Genomic DNA, 14,966 nt, shown 5'->3' on the forward strand with positions numbered 1-14,966 from the left:
AGAAAATATGATCCTTTCCCATCACGGCTGACAAACATCATGATGAAAAAGAAAACCAACAAATACTTCCCTATGCTATTTCTCTTTCTTAAAGCTGAAACTGACAATGCTTATGAACAGCAGGTACCCCAAAGCCAGCACTGAAGATGTTTCACTCTTCACCCCAGAAGCTAAGCCAAGTAAGACATCACTTTCAGCACCACCATTACAGGAAACACTGCTGAGACTTATTCCACCAAACAACAGGCTGGTTACCACTACCGTCCTCCATTTTCAAGTCTGAGTAACCTACCTCATGGCTCTTACACACTGGAAGCACCCAAAACGAGAAGCTGCCACGGGCTGCTGGTGTGCTGCGAATGCACAGCCTTCGTCCCCCCACTTAACCACAGACCAGCTTCCCTAAAGGATGCTGGGCAAGACACAAGCTTTCTGTGCCTCAAATCGTGTTAAACAGCAGTGGCAGCACTTGTAACAGGGGAAATGGAGGTTGCAAGACAGAAGAGCTGCTGTGCCAAGCTCAGGGATCCTCGAGGAGCAGGAGTCGGTGTTGCCACGTCCTGGGGAGCAGGGGGAAGGGAGGAGACGTGCCTCGCTGAACCACACATGATTCTCTGTGACAAGGGCTGTTTTCCTCCTGAAGATGTGCTTTATTGACCGCTTCAGGCCCCTCCGATCTGCGTGTGCTGCAGCGCCAGAGCAGTTGACCCCATACAAAAGGCACACAGCCGGCGGTCCCAACATACATTTAATACCCCCGACCTCGGCGCTCGCCTTTCCCGATAGCACGCCGCACTCCCGGCCCCGCAGCCGTGGCTGGCCGCTAGCCCCGCACACCGGGCGCGTTCTGACACCCCGAAAAGGAGACACCGCGGCCAGCTACTATCGCTACTCGGGGCCCGTCTGCAGCTTCGCCGGGCACACCGGCGCTGCAGCAACGCGGCGAACCAATCCGTTCTGAAGGCAGGAAAGGGGGTAAAAGAAAGGCAAAGCGCACGTAGGGAGAAGCGGTGGTGCCGGTGTTGCTGCTGATGCCGCCCCTTCCCCGCCCGATGGCCCCTCGCCTCGCCTCGCGTCGCCTCACCTCACCTCACGGACGGCCCCGTGGGCTGAGAGACCCCGAGAGCCGCCCGTCCGAGGGACGCGGACCTTCTCCGAGACGGTCACCGCCGCGGCACTGCCATGCGGGCGTGGAGGGGAGCGGAGGGGGAGACCGGGCCGGGCGGGCTCGGCTCCTAGCAGCGCCCTGCAGCGCACACCCGCATGGCTCGTCGCACGGACAGCACCGGCTGCCGGCGGCCAGGCCCGGCCCCGCGTCCCACAGCACCGCCTGCGGCCCGGCGGCGCCCAATGGCTCCCGCGGCGCCGCGCATGTGAGGGCCGGGCCTGGCCCCGCCGCCCCGCCCGCTCGCCCCCCGCGCAGCCGCCGCTCTCAGGTGCCCCCGGGAGGGGGTGGTCCTGCCGGTTGCTGCCAGCACGGTGCTGGGCCTCGGGCGGTGGGGGGCGCCGGGCTGTGGTGCCAAGGCCACCGCTTGTCGCTGAGGGCCTCGTCTACACGGTGTGTGAACACTTCCATGGACGGTAACTCCAGCACTGCCCTGGGCAGCCTGTTCCAATGTCTGAACAGACATTAGGAAGGAATTGTGCCTAATTTTCATCTAAACTTCCCCTGGCGCAGCTTGAGGCCATCTCCTCTTGTCCTATACTAGTTCCCTGGGAGCAGAGGACCAGCACCCTTCTGGCTCCACCCTCCTGTCAGACAGCTGTAGAGAGCGATAAGGACCCCCCTGAACCTTCTCCAGACTGAACCCCTCAGGTCCCTCAGCTGTTCCCCATCACACTTGTGCTCCAGGCCCTGCACCAACTCTGGCCCTGCTCCAGCACCTCAATGTCTCTCTTACAGTGAGAGGCCCAGAACTGAACACAGCAGTCGAGGTGCAGCCTCACTGGTGCCCTGGCCCTGCTGTACAGCGGGATGATCGCTGCCCTGGCCCTGCTGCCACACTATTGCTGATACAGGCCAGGATCCTGGTGGCTGCTTGGCTGCCTTGGCACAAGCTGCTCATGTGCAGCTCCATCAGTCAGCATGCCCAGCTCCTTTTCCATGAGCAGCTTTCCAGACACTGTCCCCCAAGCCTGGAGCATTCAGTGGGGTTATTGGGGCCCAAGTGCAGGACCTGGCACTTTGCCTTGTTGAACCTCATCCTAATGATATGTCCAGATCCCTCTGCAGAGCCTCCCTGTCCTTTAGCAGATCAACATTCCCACCCGTGTGGTGTCATCCGCAAGCTTACTGAGGGTGCACTCAATCACCTCATCCAGATCATCCATAAAGATATTAAACAGCACTGGCCCTAATATGGAAACATCTGGTAGCAAAGCCATGGCTTGTTCGCTTTGTGTGGGTAAATGAACTGTAGTACATGAGGTAAATAAAACAGCAACAAGTTCAAACTGTGTGTTTTGATTATTCAAGTGTTATCTGAGAAAAGAAAGGAAAAAGTTAGTTTTATTGTTTTATTGCATCTGTACTGAGCCCTTGAGGGAACCAGGACATCAGGTTTTCCTTCTGTAAGTGAAAAGGCACCAATATCCCGAAGTCCTTGTTGAACACTGACCTGGCAAGTGGCTCATCCTCCTAATTTTGCCTCATTCCCATAATTTCTAGGAACAGGAGGACTTGGGAAGTGATCTGAGGTGCTTGTTCAGAATAGGTTTATGGCCCTTTAAAAGCTCGAGAATCTCCCCTTTATATTTTTAGATGCATTTTTAATCAGACCTTCTGGTCTAAATGACTGTAAGATGTATCTAAGGTTACAAATGAAAGCACTTAGCAGCAATTCAGCTTCTGAGACCAGAGGAAATCAGGCCAGCTTGTCCTGCTCTCAGCTGTTCAGCACTATTTTCATACCGGAGTTTTCATCTGGTGGAGAATTTTAGCAGAGCTCAGATTTAGCCTAATGAGCTGTCAGTTATTTTAAGCTTTGATTTTTTAATACCTTCATTTGGCCTTTTAGTTATTTTCTTCCCTGAGATCACCAACACTTGTGTTATTTTTGGCCAACGTTTTAGACCTCGCTCTTTCCTCAAGAAGGTGAATTTATTGTCTGTTTATTTACTTGTGCTTTGACCCAGTGGCCAAGCCGCACAGGGGTGTGCAACACTGGGGCAGTGATGTAGGGTTAATAGAGATAAAAGCAGTCCAATCTGGTAAACATCAAGGCAACTGAAAACAGATAATAACAAGAGCTGCTGGCTGGGAACTCCTGACTCACAGGCAGCTGGCAGAGAGTGTCAAGCGGAAGAAAAGAGATCTTTTCAGATGCCAGAGCTGGTCAGAGCTAGCTGAATCCACATTCACTTGGCAATCAAGACACCTTGCCAAGCTGAGGCACTCCAGCAAATAGCTCTGGAGGACCCGAGGCAGAAGACACCTGGAACTGGGTAGATCCAGATCCAATTAGAGTCCCCTTCTGATTGGGCAAACACAAGTGCGAAAGACTTACTTCCTACAGAACGTATGTTGGGTTGCTTGGTTTGCCTTCCCCTCCCTTTGCCTTGTGATGTATATTTAAAGGTAACTCATAGATTTAATGTAATACCCTTTGCATTCCTTCCTTTAAAGCTTCTCAAGCAGAGACCTCTGTTACTTTTTCAGGCTTGGTCTTCTCTGGGTTCACGTCTTGGTGCTTGGAAGCTCTTTCTAGATCACTGTTTCTAGCTCTGGCCACCCAGGAGATGCTGAGGTGAGATAAAAGAGAGAGGAGGAGAGCTAAAACTCTGAAAGAGCTCAGTTTGGGACAGACATGCTTTCCAGCTGTTCTGTTGTTCTGCTATAGAGTTGTTTCAGAAGCACAAGCCAGCCAGCCCCAAGTTACTCCATGTGATAGAAGAGGTGCCAGAAAAATGGGGACAGCGGAGGAAAAATGGCTTCTTTCCACTTGCACTGTTTTGATGTTGGCCCTTTACAATTAAAATAAATGAATATTGTCAATTTAAACTGTGGCATAGAAGTCTGCATTAGTGATTACATTGACAAGCAATAGCAATGCAACCATATGCCTCATAGGATGAATTTGGTTTTATGACTGATTTTTAGCTTACATCTTTCAAATTCCCTAGCCTTGACCAACCGAAAGAGGTCAGACTTTTCCACCTTAACATCAACCCCATCATATCATTACAAATTCCTAGTAAATACCTGTCCTCCAAGAGAGCTACGGTTTTGGCCAGGTTCAAAAGCTGACAATTTATTCCAAGATATTTTCCAGTTCTTTCTTTCTTTCACTCAAATGGCCATCCTGTCCATTCCCAGATATGCCTGCCTGACATTGTCCAGCAGATCTCCAAGCTCAGTCCAAGGAAACCAGGTGGAGGAAGGACACCAGCAGAAGGTGAACATAAGGAAGAGCTGGTGCCAAAACCAGCGAGTACCAGTGGTTCCTCAGAAAAGCATACTGGAAAGTATTTCTGTCCTGCCTTTGGGTGAGCTGACGGATTCTGCTCTCAAGCAAATTTAAGATGAAGGGGAATATTAAGAGGTAGATGAGGTAGTTACTTGGGAAGAAGTACAGATGGCAACATCAAAGAGAGATACAGGCAGGGAATTGGCTTTCCCCTCTCCTGAAACACAGCAGTTTGGCTCCATGGAATGGGCAAAGCTTGAAAGGGAAGACTCCAATTTAAATAAGGATGGGGATCCATATGAGTCACTTCACTTGGATACTGGCCACCTCTTCCCAAGAAATGGGTTTCTTTGTGCTGAACAGTTCAGCCACTGGTGCTCACACAGGACATGTGGGCAGGAAGGTGGGGTTGGGGATGCAGTCACCCTCCTCAGCCCTCATCCACCACTTGCCAGTCACCTACCCATTAGTACCACCTCTACCCCATGCTTTCCACAGCAGCTTTCCAGGCAGAATTAAGCAATGTGCTGGCAGCTCTTCTATAGCCCTGCAATCAAATGATGTTGGCAAGGGCCCACTTTTGCTTGTGCCTGCAGCTGGCTGTGGAGAGGCTGTTGCTTGGAGAGCCAGCCCAGGGGTGATGGACTCCAGAGAGGAGAGGGAAACCTGTCACCCATGGGCTGCACTGCTGCACTGAACTGTAGCTCAGTGTGCGCCATGACCAGGACACCATGGCAAAGCCTTCAGAAAGTCTGACCAAATAATGTCAGATGATCCTTTGTTAGCTACAGTCTTACTGACAACCTCAACAAAACCAAAGCAGCACGTTTTCCCACTGTAAAAAGCATTGCAAGACATTGTCCCTACCATGCTAGGTTCATGTATCATACCTTTTTGATTTAAATTCCTGCCAACCAACTTTCTTTACTGCTTTATAACTCCATCTTAAATAATTATCCAGAGCCACATTCCCATGTTTTTCTGAAGACACTTCACTATTCTTCTTGGCTTCAAACACGTGGCACAGCAGCCTCTATGTTAAAAGCCTTGTGAGCCAGTCTATTCTGCTCCAGAGCCACAACTCTTTCCCAGTCTCTGAACTTCCTGGTTGAAAAAATTACCTCTCTCCTTATCTTGTCTTTGTGCTGAAAAAAAGGAGGAGTGTCTATCTTACAACATCAAAACGACTGTTGTAGATAAAAAGCAGGTTTTTCCCCCTTGTATTTATATACAGAGCTCCACAATGTGCTCACCAATTCTTTTGTACTGTTTGCTATAATGCAAATTCAGTCACTCAACATGCAATGCAGCCATCTAAAATTGGAATGGAGATTTGGGGGATGAGGCCACATTGTTAGCAAGTACCTTTGCATTATGAATCAAGAAGAGGCGCAGCCATTATTGCGAGTATGGTAAGCAGCATGTGTTGTCACACTGCAGCTCAGCACAGTTTTCAAGTGATGGCAGGAACGACAGAACAACTCCTGCTGGCTGCTTCTGATTATACAGAAGGTCTAGTTTTCATGAGATATCACTTTTCATCCAATGGATGTACCAGCAGATGGCCAACCTGTTTCATTCTGTACTTATCAATAAAGGACTATAAATTCCCAAAGTACACAGCATCATCTGAGGTGGAAGGGTTGGCAGAAAGGCAGGAAGCTGTGCTATAGGCAGACATCATCACCTGCCCTTCACCCTGGCTGCTTGCCTGACTGGGCTTTAATTTGGCAGAAACAGGGATAAGCTTGTGCATTGCTTTGTCAATCTGAGATAGAGCCTGTGTCAGTCCAGTGTAGAGCCTGGTAACATGGCATCTTCATACTCAGATCCCAGCTCAGCAGCACGCCAGGTACTACTTTCAGATCTTTAAAGCCAGAGGACTGGGGGCAGTCTGGGAGTGAGTTAGTCCATTTCATCTGCCTAGCTCTGCTCATTTTCTTGCACTTTGCTACTTCTGTAATCTTCACCTCTTATGCTTACCCTGCTTTCCACAAGTGCTAAGCATGCCAAGCATGGAGGCTGAATAGGAAATAAAGATTAAAAACCTGTCGTAACCAGAATTAGCAGAGTAAGACAAAAAGAAGCTTTCAGCTGTCACAGCTCCTCCAGCCCAGCTCCCTGGAACGATTTCTTTGCCTCCCCCCGGGACATTTCAGTCTGTTATTTCCTTATTCAAATCAAGCCTGAAAGCCCTTCTTGCCTGTTTAAGTCTTGATTGGCTTCTCAGTGAAATGGCTCTTGGAGCAGGACACAATCCCTAAGTGCCCTACCTGAACCTATAAATGATGGTCTTTAAAGAAATGGCAAGCCAGTTATCTTGAGAGTGCTTAGCTGTACCTGTGCTAGCACTCAACCTTCACTTCCCCAATCCCACAGTTACAAGAGTTAGAGCTTGCTGATTTTGTTACTCCTTTAGAAGAAGTTCCCTTAAAATAGCCTAGCCACAAGGACATAATGAGGTGCACAGCTGGACAGAGCTTTCTGAGCAGCAGAAGGAAAAAGAAAGAACATATGCAGGACCAGAATGCTCTGAGCCTGGAAATGACTGATCCTCGGTCATTCAACTGGCTGAAGATTAAGGACTCGCACAGCTGGACCATTAAAAATAAAATAAAATTGATGCAGACCAGCAAAAAAAGCAGAAAAAGGGGGCAAGGGACTAATATATCATTTATTTTTTACAAGCTGCATCTTCTCTCTGCTTTCCTGTTTTCCCATGGAACAAAGAAAGCACCAGTCATTCTGTAGGAGAGTAGAGAAAGCTTGTTTTAAAATGAAGATCCTTAATAAGAGACTTGGAGCTCTTTTTCCACCTCAAAGCTGCAACAGGACTGCTGTGTTTGTGCCTAGGAGCTTACAGAATCTGGGCTTGCCCACACAGCACTGAGGGGATTTGATTTTGCTTGAAATGGCTAGATTAACCTTTAATTGCAGCACCTTTGTTAAGTGCACATATTATAGATCAAACAAAATCAATTGCTCCATTCTAGAGACTCTACCCAAGGGAAAACATACCAACAACATGATAAAACTCCATGTCTGAGGTCCTCATCCCAATGCTTTTTCAAATACAATGACAATAAACCAAAGCATTCCATTCTCTCGAGCTTCTACAGTTAGACATCTAACATCAGTATCACACTACCCACTCTGCTTAACATGGCACACCTTAAAGATCCCAAGTATCCCTGTGATCCCTCTCCACAGCCAGCATGCTCACTTGAAACCTGCTTCATCTCCTGCTCCAAAGATATGCAAGGGAGGAGTATTGCACATATGTGTGGCAGCAGGGAAGCAGGTTTCTGTAATCTCCAAATAATTCCATTTTCTCTCTGCTTACCTCAAATGGAAAAGCACCGGAGCTATTTTTATGTATTACACAGCAGTGAATTCACTGTCAACCCTGTATAGACACAACTAAACCTATACCTCCCCCAGCTCTCCCAAACACCTCCAACTTACTGCCACACAGAAACAGGTAGCAGGAGAAGGAAGGTCTGATCATGCTTTAGCCAAAAATAACGTTTTGCTCTATCAGGTTAATTATACGTTCTGACATCAGGAACTGAAATTAGCAGGCTGTTTCCCCTTGGGTTGTACAGAGACTGTAGAATGAATCATGCCTGCTCTTGTGCTGCACTTCGGACCATGAGGAATGAGGGATGGGAAGGCCAGGATCTTTATTTTCCTGCTCAGATGTCTGTGACTAGAGTCATAGCCAAGCTCTGGCTTTGTAGGCACTGTGATGTGGCTGGTTGGCATTGCTGTCATCCCACAAGTGGCAGAAATGGCCATCATCTTCTAATGGCTGCGTTTACATAGCCACAAAGGGATACTCACCACTGGGCTTTGATCCTGATGTGAATCGATGGCACTGTAAGTTCTCAAAACTACTGAAACTTGCTGACATTACTGTGACCTGAGAACAGTGCTCAACACAGAGCAGTCTCATCAGGAAAAAAAAACAAACATAAGTGGAGCCAGACCTTTCCAACATTTAAATACAGAGAAAACACTCCCTGAGTTACCAAGATACCCTCCTCCCCTTTATGGCTATTTAGCACCAGACACCCTGAAGTTAGCAAAAGTCTTAAATCTTGCAAGAGAAAGAGCACCCAGACACTTCTTTTGCTTGCCTCTTGCATGTGTTTATATACCTAAAGTCCTTCTGGCATTTTGTTACCATGGTCGTTGCTTTCCAACCTCTCTCAGGCCCCTTTTTTTTCTGGTTCCTTTACACTGTTTAAAAGGTCCCTACCTGGGGCAGCAAAGCTGTCTGCAGTTGTCCTGCCAACCCGTGCCTGCCTCCATCCTTCCCAGGGCTTCCTATGCTCCTCTTCCTCTCCCAGGGCTCCCTCTGCTGCTGGACGCAGCTGCGCTTGGAAACGCTGGTCTAAATCAGCGGAATCCCCAGGCATCTCTTGATGCTTGAGGGATTGGTGCTTGATGCAGAGCTGATGCAGCCCATGCAGGAGCAGGGATGCTTTAGGGTGTCTGAGCAAGCCCAAGGTGCCTCCTGAAGGCAAAAAGAACAGCATCCTTGCTCAGCACCCTGTAGTGATATCCTTTCTGTTGGGAGTGTCGGTGCTTTAGGAAGCACTGCTTCTCTGCACAGAACTGGCTTTTATACTCTGCTTACAGGTATTCAGTGTAGAACATCAGCATAATGCTGAGGGGTAGCTGCACACCTAAAGCTCTGGTTGGTTCATACAGTGGGAGAGGAAGGGAAAAATCTGTAAAAATGGCTGAGGAGTGAAGAATAAGGCCCCAGGCAGGAGCAGGGTACTATTGCTGCCTCCTGTAAGCACACTATGGTACTACACTGGAAGGCAGCTATACAATGTAGGTGCCTGGAGGTATGTGCCACTGCAGCAGGGCACTGGAGATGTGTATGGGCATGAGGGACGGATGCCTGCTGTTCCCTTGCCCTCTCCAGGGGTACTGAGCTGCAGAGCTGCCTCCTTGCTGTACAGCACACACACACTGTGACAACATGCTCAGCAGCTCTCACTGTGCTGGGATTCTGGATGCCAGGATTGAGGAGAAAGAACATAAGAAATCCATTTTTCAGCAGTGAGGGGGACTGGCCTCAAAACATGCCTGTATCCTGTGCTGATTTGCACAGTGGCAGCATCCTGGTACCCAGGGATGGCACCTGGCTCTGCTCCTACATGGGAACGTGCCAAGCTGTGCCCTACTCACACCATCATGTTTGCACACTTGTTGCTCACACTCACCTGCACATGTTGCCATAGGAACTGCAGCCCCATCATCTGCTGTGCCCAGCATGCTCACCCATTTCTGCTTACGCCTCCTCAGTCACCAGCTCCCCGCCTCATCCTCTCAGTTTGGGTGACAATCAGATTACTGCTGTAGCAGCTAATTATTGCATTAGTTATAATTAGCCTATTCATTTATCTCTCCCCCTCCCTCCCACCTTGGAACATTTCCATGTCTCCATCCTTTTCCACCTTCACACTAGCTCTGCTCTCTGATTCCCATCCCCTTTTCTTTTGCACTCCTCAGCCACACAAAGCCTTGTTTGCACTGCTGTACCCTTTCCTTCCTCTTCATCTCCCTGCTACTCACATTTCCTGTGCTCTTACCTGTGCCTCTTGCTCCACTCTTTTTCTCGGTCCTCCTCCAGTTTCTTTCCCCTTAGACCTGCTGCCCACGACATCAGGCTACTCCTTCACACAGTCCTCTTCTTTCTTCTACCCCTGTGCCAGCTTCTCTGAGGTCTGAGCCAGGCTTGCTTCTCTCCTGCACTCTCTCCTGTTCTTATACAGTCAACAGCATTTCTCATTCTCTGCTCTTGTCTATCCAATACCACAGGAACAGAATCTCCTCTCACTTCCTAATAGCTTGTTTACCCCTTGGAATCCTCACTTTCCTTGGCGATCCTTCATCAAGCCTTCCAAGGTAAGCACATTATAATCTCCCATTGTCCCCAAATCCCTCCCTGACCCACCTTTCTTCTTCCTTGTCTTCTGAATGGGAAGTTCTTGCCAGCACCACAGCCAACTCCACCTTCACCCTAGCACTACACCTTTATTCCGGTGCTCATGCCATCAGATTTCACAGCCTCTCACTCCTCCATCCCCATTCCCCTGGCTGTCTTCCCAATTTTGATGCCATTGACTGCAAATTCCCTTTGAAGTCCTATTCCCTCTCTAGGAGTTGCTTTTCCTCTCTGCCACCTTCTCCCTTTCCACATAGCTGCCTTGATTAGGACCCCAGTGTCTTCCCTCCATCCCCATCCCAGGCACACTTCTTTGTGCCCTGCCCAGTGAACCTGGGATTCTCCAGCACCCATGCCCTCTCCTTTCTCCCATGTGAAGGGCACAGATGTCTCCTGGGTCTCCTTCTGGAGACCATCTCATCTGCCTAGAGGGCTTCAGCTACCATCTATAGCTGTGCTGGTCCCCACTCCCAATGGCTGTCTCCCCATCTTGCACCCCAGCCAATCTCTACCCTTTGCTAGATATGCTGAGTGCTGCTACCGCCACCTTCACTGATCCCTCGCTTTTCCTTGCAAGTCCCTTGCATTTCCACACTCCATTTTCTTACTGGGAACACCACTCTTTCTTGCTTGGTTTATTCTTCTTCTTCCACTTCTCCATCCTTGTGTCACCACCCCTGGTGAAGAAATCATTACGTTTAGACGTGCTGCGGGACATGTAGAAGGTGTGCATGTGAGAGAGCACAAAAGGATGCTCCAAGTTAGACAAGGAATTTTCTACTTGTGTTCTGTTTTCATACACACTTCAGACCATCTGTGGAAAGCTGACAAATGACTAGTTGGAAACATATTATAAAATCTTGCTATTTTACTTAAAACATTAATTTAGCAGGCTCGGATCTGAGAACTCAGCAAAACGCTAACACTTTGCTTGTGCTTCCTCATTTTGCTCATCTTGTTTCACAAGGTCTCATGGCTGAATGTGGCTTGGAGTCTTCCCCCAGCCCTGCCACCCTTGAGCCCATTTGGCTGCTAGCTTGGCATGTGTTATGCTTTGCTGGAGTCTTAGGTCCACATGTGCTTGTTAATATAGCCTGGAGTAATTTGTATGTGTGTTCTCAAGTCAGCAGAGGTGAGACAGCACTTCATTATTTCATAGTGGCACCTCTGGATCCAAGATCAGCACATTACCAAGTCTTTCTTAAGCCTGTTTGCAGTGTTCTTTTAGATGCTTTTTGTACACTGTGTTGTCTTGTTGTCCATGTATGTGAACTCCAAGTTTCCAGCTGTGTATCCTCACTGTCCATTTGAACAGCATCCTGGATACAGCTGGTGTCTGTCTAGTTTCCAAATACCAAATGTGATGATACTGTCCTGGAAGAGACTGGCAGCACTATAGTCCTGGGTTTCCCTATATAATATTTCTCTTTTTGTTCCAAACCTCTGGAAAAATACCTCTTTCTGTGCTGCTTTTTTTACTCTCAGCTCCCCTGTATAGAACAGCTTGTCTCAGCTGTGCTTACTGCAGAGTTTATTCTTCACGTCTGAACACCTGTTGTTGAACCCATCTTTAATCTGTCCTTGCACTCCCATTCTAGCATGTTTGTGCCTTTGTTATCATGCTATCAACTAGTTCTTCTGTCTTTCCTCTTCAAAAACAGACACACAGACTTACCCTGTATGCATTCTTCTGCAAAACAAATTCAAGTCAGTGCAACAGAGGGCGAGAGACATGTACCCACACTTCTAACTCATGTAAACCTGTGCTTGTTGCTTCTGGGATGCAAGCTCTGCCTGGTCCTTTCATACCTTGTCCTCCTCATCTGCAGTTGATTCCATTGCAAACCCCCTGGCTTGGATGACTGACTGGTAATTCTGAATACATATAAAATAACAATTACTAAATTTACAGTAAATGCACTAAAACCAGGCAGACTTCTCCAATTTACACCCACTGACCATGGAACATTCTGTAGACTTCCTACGCTAATCACAGTACTTTTCAGAGATATAACCTTCACATACCCTGAATCAGTGACTGGTACCCTGCCCTACCTGAGCCTCAAAACCCTTCAGCTTTAAGGGTGGGAATTTGCTCAGAAAGGCTGATTCCAAACAGAACTGGAGCATGCACCAAAGGAGCAGATAGGTTCTTAAAAGCACAGGTCTAATCCCTTCCATTTTCCATCCTGAGTCCAATATTTCTATGTGCACTGGCCAGCTCTTTGTGGTAACATCAGACATCAGGCAAATGTTTCCTTCTATTGTCTCTGCACCTCCCAAAGGACCTTTGGCTTGAGTGTCTTTGCCAACACATAAGAGGCAGCAAAAGCAGTTGACAGACAGATATGGGTGATGATGGTAGGAATGAGCTGCACGTGGTGCTGGTTGCTGTTTCTTCTTCCATACAAAGTACAACCAATTTGCCCAGGGCTGCCTGAACAGGAAGGAAGAGCTAATCTCTGCTCTGCCTGGCTAAGCATGGAATGATCTGGGATGAAGTCCCAACTTGAGCAGCCTGGGAGTGGGAGAAGCTGAAGAACCCTTAAGTTCAACCCCATTTCACCCTTTTTGTGTTATCTATTGTATGGAGTTCCTAAATCTGTATGAGCAGAAAGTGGCTCAGAAATATTGACTTATTTGCTGGGTTTGTGGAGGGGAAAAGACAGGGTGAGCTTCACACTGCTGGTGCCATAGTGGTGTGAAACATAAGCAGGAGAGTGGTCTCCTCTCCTTTTTGCTTGCCTTTTACACAGGAGGTGGGCTGTGCTGTCACCTCCTCATTTTGGGCCTGGAGAGAACAAGAGGAGTAGAAGCAGAGGGGTGATGGTCTTTCCACTCAACTCAGTTATCAGAGCCATTAAATACAGCAAAATCCCCAAATTCCTGTGCTCACATTAGTGTGAGACCCTTACATTTTCCTTTCCCAGAGCTGGACCATTTGGGGAAGAGCTACAAGCAACCATACTCATAGAGAAGCTCTTTGTGTTCTCAGGAGCAGGCCCGTGGCAGGATTATAGTTTGTCTGAAATCCAAGCTGTGCTGCTGAAGTGCAGTGTGTGTAGCAGTACTTCCAGGATGCCAACTCACCAGGTATCACCTGGTTTGGACACCACAGCCGTGTCTTTGCTTGATGCAGTTTTAGGACTGCTCCAAGATAGAATGGTTGGTAGTGTATAGAAAAGCCAGAATGAATCAGACACATTTCCTGGATCTCCACTTTGCTCTTCCAAGATATTTTCCCCAGTCCCTTCGTCCGAGTTTGATGGATGTTCTCTTCCTGTTCCCATTCAAGTGTGTGCAGGCTTGGAAAAATGCTGATGCAGGACTTGGAAATCCCTGAATGCAGCCAATGGAGAGGACTGAGCTCTCCCACCTACACAGGCAAATTTGTGTGCTGACACCTGCAGACCAAAGCTTATGAATTAACTTTCTGTCTTTGGGAATTTTAAGGTAAGATGCAGCATTTTACTGCACCTTCCTGATAAAACAGTGCCTGGCAAAGCTTCACAAAGGGCAGGGTTCCACAGCCAGAAGAGCCTGCAGATGTGACATAGGACAATGAGAGACTTCTTCAGTGCTGGGATAGCAATGGGAGGTGAAGCAAGATATTGTCAACAGCAAGATACAAGTCAACAGCAAGACTTTCACAGCCTCTGTGGAAGTGAAGGAGACCTTGACAATGTTTATGAACTTCACTTGCAGAAGATCTACCTTTAAAAACACAACAATACTTTTATTACTAACCTGTAAAACCTGGTGCTCTGAAAGAATAGCTCCTTTTATGTCAAGAAAGCAGGAGACTCTTACTTCATTCAGTGGGTAGCTGTATACAGAAGAACCATGGAAACCTGCATGGGTACACAATCCAGACAGATCAAATGGAGAACGCCAAAGGGAAATGTAGGTCTCCCTTTCTTCCCATTATTGTGTAGGGATAATTAGTAATCATTAGGAATATGTTTCCAATTGCACTAGGCACAAAGCAATCAAAGAAACTTGTCCACGTTGGCAAATTGAAGATGTCCTATCAGATCACATTACAAGGAGCTACACACTGTTAAATCCTTAGTTACATCAACAAAACCAACATCCACATGGCTGCAGGACACAGTGCAGTCAATTTCCATGTGCCTTAGCAAAAAAGGGAGACCAGATCCTTAAAGAAAATTAACTTGGTCTTTGGAAGATGCCCACTAATGTTTTTTACCTACTCAGCATCCCACCTTCCCTCACAGCATTCAGGAGGCAGCGTGCTCATCCAGCCTGGCACCCTCAGCACATTCCAGGCTCCCCAGCACCTCCTCCCCATCCATTACCTGTGCTAGTGGTGTTCAGTGCTCTGAAACAGGTCAGAGATAACTGCAGCCTTTAACTGGTATCTTCCAATAGTTGTCACAAAAACACTGCTTTATCCTAGCCCTAAGAAAGCTTTCATGTTTCCTAAGACCACCTTACCAGCAGAATTGGAATAAACAGAATCACAGAATGGTTTGGGTTGGAAAGGACATTAAGGTCATCCAGTTCCAACCTCCTGCCATGAACAAGGATGCCTCACACTAGACTAAGTTGCTCCAAGCCCCATCCAACCCGGC

General features: G+C 47.9%; 2 protein-coding genes across 5 annotated transcripts in view; both read right to left on the reverse strand.

Annotated features, from left to right (window-relative positions):
• LRRC8D (leucine rich repeat containing 8 VRAC subunit D) overlaps positions 1-1,334 on the reverse strand; it is a 47,083-nt gene extending 45,749 nt beyond the window's left edge. For 2 of the 4 annotated variants that reach the window (XM_061379040.1, XM_061379037.1), the window contains exon 1: positions 1,090-1,334. The gene's annotated coding sequence lies outside the window, so the exon portion shown is untranslated. Of the gene's footprint in view, positions 1-1,084 lie in introns of all 4 variants that reach the window. The other 2 variants (XM_061379041.1, XM_061379038.1) reach the window with 1 other exon arrangement.
• Positions 1-14,966, reverse strand: part of F13B (coagulation factor XIII B chain) — a 301,636-nt gene that overhangs the window by 40,425 nt on the left and 246,245 nt on the right. The gene's annotated exons all lie outside the window — the stretch shown is intronic.

Source organism: Neopsephotus bourkii, unplaced genomic scaffold (genome assembly GCF_033783945.1).
Source record: "Neopsephotus bourkii isolate Nb327-2 ecotype Australia unplaced genomic scaffold, CSIRO-AGI_Nbou_v1 NB_1768, whole genome shotgun sequence".
Classification (NCBI taxonomy): Eukaryota; Metazoa; Chordata; class Aves; order Psittaciformes; family Psittacidae; genus Neopsephotus; species Neopsephotus bourkii.